The following is a 10,615-nucleotide window of genomic DNA, read 5'->3' as shown; positions in this document are numbered from 1 at the left end:
CTTCAACATAGCATGTTTCCTTAATGTCTGATCATATAGTAAGTTAATTTTATTATTTCATTCAATACAGATCTTATAGATTGCCTTTAAGTTTTTGATCCAGCAGATGTCTCCCTTGAGCACCAGCATGAAACCAAAACAACTCACGGTGCATTGTTGTGTTAGCATGCTAATGCTAGCGATCTTTATTATGCTCGTATCTTCACACTGCATGTCAATTTACCTGAAATGAGCGTGATCTAGAAACACAGTTAAGCAGTGAGTACAGTATGTTATTCTTCTTTTCTCTAGTCCCTCAATTAAACAACTTTTATTTGCGAGGGGAGGAGTGAGCCGTCGTCCCGGCGATGTAAACAAAGTGAAGATAGGACTCGGAAAACTCGGAAAACATCACAGACAGTGGGACTCGGGTGTTACACCCATTGTAGACAGTCATTACTCACAGTTATTTTCCGAGGATATACTTGATTTATATTATATTTAAGTGTGAAGTGAAAAATCGCATATAAAGCCTTTAAACAATAACAATCTTAGATTTGTCTCCCACTGACATTCAGTCTGATGTCATTTCAACGTGAAGTTGTGACGTCAGTCCATGTCAGGTTCAGGTTACAATTGATGATGTTATAATTAAATTATGTGATGTTCCACGTAAGAATAGATGATAATTCTCAAGATTAGTCAGATGAGATGGTCTTTAAGATATTTCCCATGTGATAAGCTGTTCAAAGGGTCCCATAGCAGAAAAATAAAATAAAAACAGGCTATACCCTCTCCATCTAGTTTGTACAACATGTTCTCTCTCTTTTTTTGAAAATCAAATAGGTATATAAATGCTACAAATGGCCAAATGGCGAGCACTCATTTAAATATGGGAACATTAATGCACTTTTTCAGACAGTCCTTCCCGGAAGACCCTGTTTAGCATCAGACACATCCTGGAAAGACATAATAAATGATGTCCTTTAGAAAGCATAGCAACTTTACTCTAATTTTTTAAAAGAAAGAAGCCAATACTTTCAAAATGTGTTTTCCTTCCTGTAAATCAGCCACACCGACATATTAGTCAAAATGTTAGTGCACATGATGCCAGATTTAGGATTACTCAAACTGTGAGACCCCAATTATTGTCCTTGACGAGGAAAAGACAAGGGGCTTCATTGCAGAAGCTTCAGATCCTATCTGAACTTTGTGGTTACAATGTTAATGAGGGGTAAAAAATACATAACAGATTATCATTCTCAAAGACATAATATCTCTCCTTTCTTTAAAAGTCTATTACAGCATCCAATGTTTAATTTTCCTAACTTTGGGATAACAGCTAAGCTCTCCTAACTCTCCTTTCTCCCCAGGTAATAAACTGTAAGATACGCGTTTAATCCACATGGCTGTTCTTTGATTAGTTTTAACACAATCGACTAAATGTCAACAGCTGCTAACAAAGCCAACTTTCTTTCTAATATACACTGAATTAGGTCAGTAAGTTTGTCTTCCAAATGTGCTCAATGCCTCATTATTCACATCTTTTCAGGATTTGTTGTTAAGCTCAGCAAGATGATTGGGGACAGAAAAGTGAATGGTTTAATTATAAATGGACGTGAGCTTGTATAGCGCTTTTCTAGTCTCCTGACTACTCAAAGCATTCTTACTCACACCAACCAACTCACACCCATTCACACACTGATGAGGAAGAGGCTGCTAAGTGGCCATCAGTATTCCCATTAATACACATTTATACATTTAAGTGTGTTGCCCAAGGACACATCGGACATGTAGCTGCAGGACCCCCGACCTTCCTGTCGAGATATGACTGACCCTACCACTGAGCCACAGCCGCTCAAAGATCAAGCATGTTGGATTGAGTATTTCCTGGAATAAATTCCAACCGTATAGATTAAAGGCTTTATATGCGATTTTTCACACTTAAATATAATATAAATCAAGTATATCCTCTGAAAATAACTCTGTGAGTCATGACTGTCTACAATGGGTGTAACACCCGAGTCCCACTGTCTGTGATGCTTTCCGAGTCCTATCTTCAGTTTGTTTACATCGCCCGGACGGCCGGCTGACTCCTCCCTTCGCGTATAAAAGTTGTTTCATTGAGGGACTAGAGAAAAGAAGAATAACATACTGTGTGAAGATACGAGCATAATAAAGATCGCTAGCATTAGCATGCTAACACAACAATGCACCGCGAGTTGTTTTGGTTTCATGCTGGTGCTCAAGGGCGACATCTGCTGGATCCAAAAATCGCACATAAAGTCTTTAAGATACCAAATATTCTCCAAAAATCCTATCCTAGACTCTCTATAGGAAGCTTCTCTAAGATGCTCCTGGATTTTACTTAAACATTTTGGGCTTGATCATCAAACACGAGTACACTACATTTCTCTCTGGTCTTAAACAAAGCGATAGATGATCCTGCCTCAGCACGGCCCTGTGAGCAGGGATGCAAAGATGTGTATGACAACAAGTGTAGTGGGAGGTGCAGCTATAGATTTCATGTTAATCAGACAACTGCCAGTGGTCTTGTGGGGATTGAATCATGGGTTAGAACAGTAGCATTATTGATGGGCTCCCAAAACCCAGTGAGGCATCCGTAGTATTGATCAGACCACAGAGCGTGTTCCCACTGAAGCCGGACTGTGAGGAGAGCTCTGTGGAACAGCCCCGGGATCTGAGATCAACAGGTCAGCCTGCGCTCAACAGCGCATGTTTTCGCCTTAGTGATTCATTCGGCTCTCTTTGTTACTCTCACACTGACACGCATATCCACCTTCATGCGCACTCACCCACACAGACACAGGGATTCATCCCATGCGTGCATAAACACCTAGCCTACTAGAGCTGCCAACTTCTCCTGTCAATCATTGCCGCTGCTTCTTTAAAGAAGAGACACAAATCCCATCTGCACTTTTCCTGGATTATGAGTTTAAAATAAAGACTTTTCACATTTACTTCTCTGTCATGCAGGGACGAGAATAAAGGGTAGATCTTTCAGGCTTTAGTGATCATAATTATGTTGGTGCCTCAGTTTTCTTTTGTCTAGTTTTCTTTTCAGTTGGAGAAAAAAAAATGGATGAAATTAGCACCCCGAAGCAGTGGATGGATGTTGAAACCATCCTGAATGCTGTGGGCAAATGCAAATATTTACACAGTTGGATGCCAACTGTGAGCCACCTGCAGCCGCCCGGGGGTGAGTTGAGATGGCCAGCTTACAGGTACCAGCAGAGACGAGGCACCTGCGGCATCTGTGAGGGGAAACGCCATCTGTTAGCCACATGCACACAAAGCTTCAACAAAATGTTGTCATCTCAGATGTTGTCTGGGGCTCCTTTGATGTTACTGTTGCACTTGTTGGACACAAGCGAAGACCCCCCCAGGGCTGAAAAATATAGCCAACATGAAAGTGCCAACCTGCAAAATGTAATATGACGAATTGAGGATGGCTCCAACAGTGAGTCATTACTTAAAGAGCCACAGGATAAAATAAACTTGTTGACAGCCTGGTACAAAGAAAAACATTCTGTTCTTAATAGTTAAAGTGTCTCTTTTTAACAGCTCTATCATTCTCACCAGTTTGAAATGCTGAAATATTTAAAGGCATATCTAAAAGCTTAAAGGTCACATATGGTGCAACATACACTTTGGTACACACACTTGGTTTTTGAACACTAAAATGTGTCTCTACTCTGTCTACAAACTCCCCAATGATGAGTAAAGTCCATCCTCTCCGTCTTCTGCCTGCTCCACTTTTCAGAAAATGTGTGCTCAAACAGGCCGTTTGGAGATTTTCCCTTCATGACATCACAAAGGGCAGTAACCCCTCCCCCAGGTGGGTGACAGCTAGGTGTTTGTTCTGTCCTCTGAGTCTGCCTTCTCACTGTAAACAATCGGACATGGAGCGAGAAAGCCTGAGACACCCAGGCCCTTCCAGAGAGGTGTGATTCTGTCGTACTATATGCATTTATATAAGAGCAAATAGTGTCATCATAGTGTTGTATACTGGACTCTGTTGCTTCGTTCACCACTTCTGTTCTTTTGACATCATGTCTCGCAGCAGGACCCCCCCCCCCCCCCCCTTCTGTCTGACAGAAATAGTCTTCTGTAATGAGGTGCATGTGTGAACAACCAGATCAGGAGGATTGCAGTGGTAGTCCTACAGAAATTCCCTAAATAATTTCAGGAGTGCATATGTGAAAACAGAAAGAAACACACTTCCTACTTCTCCACCCCCTTTGTCCTAAAATGGTCACGGTGTTGTCATGGTACAGAACCTCTTAAATACAATTTACAGTAATTCAGTGACAATTTCATAACCATTAGCCGGTGATATGATATTACAGTGTTGTCATTTCACACTCTACGATTTCAGTGATGTTTGAGATCAATATTATTTTGATTACAAAGAGAATCAATAAGTGAAAACACCATTAAACCAAATGATGCCATGTACCCGGACCACAAGCAGTCATTCCTTCATGTGACTAACAATGACGTTATGTTTCAGACCTATTTCGCATTATAATGATGTCCATGGATAGTAGTACAAGCAGTGGTGATTCTAGAGTCTGCTGGGGCCCAAGGCAAAAAACAATTGGGGGGCCTCCATCCAGCATTTATACCGATGCTTACTCCTCTTCCAGTTTACTTCCATGTTTCTTTTTTTCACGCCTACAGACAGATAATTCCTCCTAATTTTCCTTTGTTGACTTTCATTGACTAACTTTGGTTTCCACAGCAATCATGCATGCAACGCTGAGCGGGGCAATGATGGGGCCCCCTTAGGGAGGTCGGAATAAAATGTTCTGTTTAAATAGTGCAATTAATGTTTTTAAATTCACAGGGACATCTCCTTTACAGTAATTAACATTAATCATGTAAAAACACCAGAAAGCTGTGGTTATAGGACACAAAATGTCCCCCTCATTTCCATCCGACATATTTTTATAAGCCACCTCTAAAGATTTGCAATTTGTTTTCCTACAGCAAAGAAAAATAACAAACTCATAGTAATATAAGGTACCTCAAGCAGCATAAAACCACCATGAGCTTTTACTCCACACAGAGTTAGTTATTCTCAATGAACAGAAACAAGGTCACCTTGTTGTACTCCATCCTTGACAGAAAACAACTGAGGGCAAAGGATCGCCTTCATATGAAACCCTCTCAAATAAAACCAGGATGGACTGACAGAAAATTATTTTTTGGTGAGGACATCCATTAGGGAACACTACACAGCTACTGCAGTGGCCATGAAAAGTTCCCTACGATAACAAGCCTTATCATGTAGTGTTCAAATAACATTGCAGACTGATGGGGTCCCTAGTTTCTGGACTGTGCACTTGCACAGAAATGGTAAATGTTCTTGAGCTTGTAAAGCACTTTTCTAGACTACTCAAAGTGTTTTCACCCTGCAGGTCACACCGACACATTCATACCAACCGACAATTCAGAGGGAGCAACTTGGGGTTAACCGTCTTACCCAAGGACACATCAGAGATGTGGCTGCAGGAGCTGGGGATCAAACCCCCATCCTTCTGGTACAGAGACGACCGACTCTACCAACTGAGCCACAGCTGCAAGCAGTAATGCACCCTTGTGCAAAAACAAACCACAAATTCATTTAATTCATACAGAGAACATGAAGTTTGGGGCAATGAACCAAACAAAAAATTTGATAACCCTTTCATATGTTATCTACCTTCATTTACTGTTCACTTCCAAGATTTTAAAGGAACGCCAACAAACATGAAAGAAGAAGACAAAAAAAAACACACTTCAAAGTGTAATGTGTTCTGAGTTTGTCCCTTTGCATGGACGGCAACCACAGGCATAGACTGCATCGGGTTTAATTAGACACAAAATATTGGATACTGTTATTCTGGAATTAGCTTTTATGTTGACTATCCCCGTATCGTGGGCCTTGAAACATAAATTTTATGGAAAAACAAGATGCCATCAAATTTAATAACAATGTAGTGCTCCCCTTGAATTTCTCAATCAAAGTGCAAATTTGCATTTAAGTCTGTGACTGCCAGCAAGCTATGACTATGAGAATAAAAACAAAAAAAAGCTTATGCAGACTCTGTCCAAGATTACATTAACAACACTTTAAAGACCGTCAATTATTTAAGTCAATAATCGACCTCTGTGGACCTTTAACAGTATATTTACTGTATGCATAACATGCATGCTATAGTACATTTTTATGAAATAATAAGCTCTTATACTACTTATTAAAACAAAGCTTCTCAATCCGCCAAAGGCTTATGTAGTAAAAGATAAATAATGAAACAATCATGTTAACTCTGATTATTAAAAAGCTGTTGCTTTAAAGATGTTAGTGTAAGTAGGCCTGCGGTGATTTTGTGTAACTTGTGCAATATCCATGTTGATTAACTCTGCAGCCACCTGAGGTTTAAGTTAATACAGCAGGTGCAGCAAAATTCAATTACTGTTTAATTATAATACACAAAGGACTTAGGCCTTACAATCCTCCGCTGTCACTGCTGACTCAGTCTTCTTAATCAAAGGGCATTCATGTGTTATTATCCTCTGTTGACCTGCACACAGCGGGCCACCATGTGTAAAAGGCAAAGCTTCAGTTTTAGTTAAGAGACAGAATCATTCAGCTCCATTGTTGTTTAACTTCTGTATTCTACAGTAAATTAGTTTAATATTAAGCATGCCCGTCACATTCCCCTCTCTGACTCCCTCTCTGTCAGGTATCAGGTATCAGGTGTATACGGCATTGGGGGGGTTATCCGTCAAACATTATTGCCTCATATGACACATGTTTGCATCATATTGAGTGTGTGAACCCTCGGGGTATGGCATATTTACAAACAGGAAATAAGAGGCAGCTGTAAGTGTGACACAGTTGTAATTATCCCAAAGGTATACGTTCACCTGCCTCACCACTACAAGGTTGATTTGACTTTAACTCTTTGAGCGCTGGAGCCGTAGGTTGGGTTCTCTCTGCAGCTCTCTGTGCCCCATGTGACCAGAAGCTCCTAAATCAGGTCACCACTGGACTCTTTCAAGATCATGGCTGGATTTAATAGAACCCTGACAGCTATCCAAGTCAACAATTTTTGATTTCTGACTCCTTACAAGTACGCCAATTGTATGAATTTGATTTGATTCTTCATTTCTCAGTTTCTCGTTTCTTAGACAAGTGCATCCCCTAAACATTACAGTCAATAAGCCTAAATTAAAAAAGAAGGCTAATCGGAAGTAAAGCCTACATAATTACTTTGACATGACACAGCAGGTCACACCTACACTTTCACACACTGATGGTAGAGGCTGCTGTGTAAAGTGGCCATCTGAAATAACTAATCCCATTCATACACACGCTGCTGATGAAGCAGCAAGAGCAACTTTGGGGTTAAGTGTCTTGCCCAAGGACATATCAGACATGTAGCTGCAGGAGCTGGGGATCAAACCCCAGACCTTCCCATAGAGAGACGACAGACTCTACCAACTGAGCCACAGACGGCCCAAAATGACCAATAGACATTTTACTAATGTCTAATGGGAAAGTCTAAATCTTGCTTAAAGCCTGGCACAAACTACAGGAGTTTTGAAATTTGCATCAAATCAAATACTGTAAGGAGAATCTTCTTCTTTTTAATCTCAAGCATGCACACACTACATGATATTAGTATTATTAATTTTATTAAGATAATCATGCCTCACATGACCTCATGTTAACAACGGAGCAGGCAGCTAAATGTGCTTATTTAATACTTTGAGGACAAAACACAATAAAATAGTTTAAATGAATAAATGGCTGGCATATATACAGACTCTTTCATCTCTGTATATATGTAACAGAACCATCTGTTTGGGGGAAACCTGCATTTTATATGAATTAGGAAAATTCGGAAATAAAAGTAAAATAAAGATCTAAAGGTGAGTGCAAAGATCCTAACCATAGTCAGTATTGTTCTAACCTGTATTAACACAGGTCCATTCTATTCAATAGTGATGGAAATATATTATTCCATGTGTGGGAAGATCTTCTATAAAGGCAGAAAACACGAGCTGGAATAAAGACGATCTGTCATTTACCAGAGCGTCTCATTCAAAGACTCACAAAGAGAGAGGCACCCGTATAAAAAAAGGAAACAGCCCCGCTCTGACACAAAACATCGTCCGATTGAAGTGATTACAAAACCAGCAGAGAAGAAGAACCCTCATGTGGGTGAAGCTCATACATGTTTCTCATATGGTTCTTCATTTCCTTATAATGCGATAAAAGGTGACATTAGCCGACAGAATGACCATAAATCAACCTCCATTGACGTAAATAGCAATGTGAAAAGTATTGGTTCATCTCAATGATATGTCTGCAGAATGTGATATATCTGGAGGCTGTGTTTAGAGGATAGTGTTGTATGTGTGGGAGTGTGCTGTGAAGTCCCAGTGTGTCAGCAACATATCAGTGAAACAGCTGAAAGAGGCTCCTCTGGGAAACAGAAAATTCACCTTTTTCTCAGCGGATATTCAAATACGTTTTCAAATCTATATCTAGTTAATTCAATGGCATGAACATTTTAGAACCAATTTTGCAAATTCATCAAAGTACAGAACAGAAATATTGACAGGAAAAAAATAAAATAAAATGTGACATTTGAAAATATTCAAAACCCAACAAATTATGTTTGTATGTGTTCTTGTTGCTTTTAGTTGCAGTGTGTTATATTAAATAATTTTTCATGTTTTATTGTTAATGTATGTTATTTACTGTAAAGTGTTTACAGAGTAATAATAAATCATTTGAATAAGTAGGAAGGGTAAAAAATTCATTAAAATGTACATCAAAATATTTTTTTAAACTGAAGAAAATTGAGGCAGACTGCTCATTTTTCTGTATTTTATGAAAGCACTGTTCTGATTTCTTATTCTCTTACATGAATGCCTTCATTACTCAGCTAAATACAATTTTAAAAGATGAACAAAGAACTTATTGTTCAACAAAATAAAACATTGACTAATTCTCTGAGACAGGTAAGGACACGCAGAGCGTTACCAAGGAAACAACCTTCTCAGACTGGCGGGGAAAGTTTGGATCATCTATCTGCTCTTTCTGCCAATATTTTCATCAACGTTGCAGGCCTTCTTTTAACTTTTCTATTCCTGCTAAACCCTGTCGGTTCACAGGTTGCATGCGCAATGTAAAAATGGATCCAACAAAAGCTCCCAGTGAGGTGCAGATCAGCAGACGTAGTTTATTTACATTCTCCTCCAACTCCATAGCTCTAAGATTTCATGGTAGAAGCAAAGTTAGACAAGGGTTTGTATTGGAATTTGAGGGGTTTTAAAGCAACAATATGTAACTTTTCCAGTTTAGAAAAGTCGTTTCAAAGGTCGATTTAATACCACGATAACTTTTAACTAGGAGTAGGTCGTCACCTGTGTCCACAGCGCGGTCCTGATCGCTTGTTTAATGCAGTATGTAACTATGGCAGCAGGCCGAGGTCATTTAACGTGCAGTGCGTTCAGCTTTACAGCATTAGTTCACACAGCAGTTAGTCTGTTTCTGTACTGTTTGATACACAGCTGAGGCTAAGAGGAAGAGGACAGTGACAGATGAAGCCAAGAAGAGAAAAAGAGAGAGTGATCAAGAAAGAAGGTGTACATCTCTGCAGATATTGTAAGTAGCAGATTGTGAAGCATGGTTAGCTTATCGTTATCTGCGTCATCGTTGTCTCATTGTTGGAGCTTTACTGGGTGCAGAAAGTCATTTAACCCAAAGTTATGTCTCAGGCTTGCTCACAATTAATACATAAATACATCTTACACCATAAAGTCGTATCTTTTCCTTGTTGATCTTAAAGTTAGCTTTGAAACTTTGTAACCATACAAACCTATCTCAGCTGGCAATAGATTACCCTCTCCAGTGTAGCCATTTAGCCACAGAAAACAGTTGAATACACAAACACTAACTCCACATGTAGACAGTTTGCAAACGTCAGGCTGAAGACACTTGCAGAGTCTTATTTGCACAAAATTGGGTAAAATCCGTTATATTACTGAACCTTGTTGGTCAACATGGTTTTTAAGCTTCTGACAACTTTTTGTGTCGTCTTCGGTCCCTCTGCTTGTAATCAAACGCACATTGTCTAAAAGGGGGAGGCATAACAGCACTATGTGTCTGAACTCAGTGCAGTTGCTATTTCAGACCTTCGGTGGGCGCCAAAGCACAACAAACCAAATTCCCACATGTCGTTGCTTTAACGTTTACCTACTTTTCTTAGAGCCATAAAAAAAATCAAGATTTCAGGAGAAATTAACAGATAACCACATGCATTATAACAATCATCTAATTATTTTTGATTTATGAGACGTACGTATTTGAGACTTTAGAAAAGGGGCAAAGAGTTTTCTCTACAAAGTGTATTTAAAAGAGTAAGCCAGGCATCACATTTGGCTTTAATTGTCCTAGCTTAATAGAAATATTAGAGTGTACCTGTATGAATGTCACAGAAGATTGGATTGAATATCAAGAAACATAAAATAAGGAAGCTCCATTGCTTTCAAAGATCATGTTTGAGGGATTTCAGAGACATTATAACTTTAACATTTTGTTTTTAAATCATTC

The sequence above is a fragment of the Labrus mixtus genome, chromosome 15 (assembly GCF_963584025.1).
Source record: "Labrus mixtus chromosome 15, fLabMix1.1, whole genome shotgun sequence".
Lineage (NCBI taxonomy): Eukaryota > Metazoa > Chordata > Actinopteri > Labriformes > Labridae > Labrus > Labrus mixtus.
Note: the sequence above shows the minus strand (reverse complement) of the source record.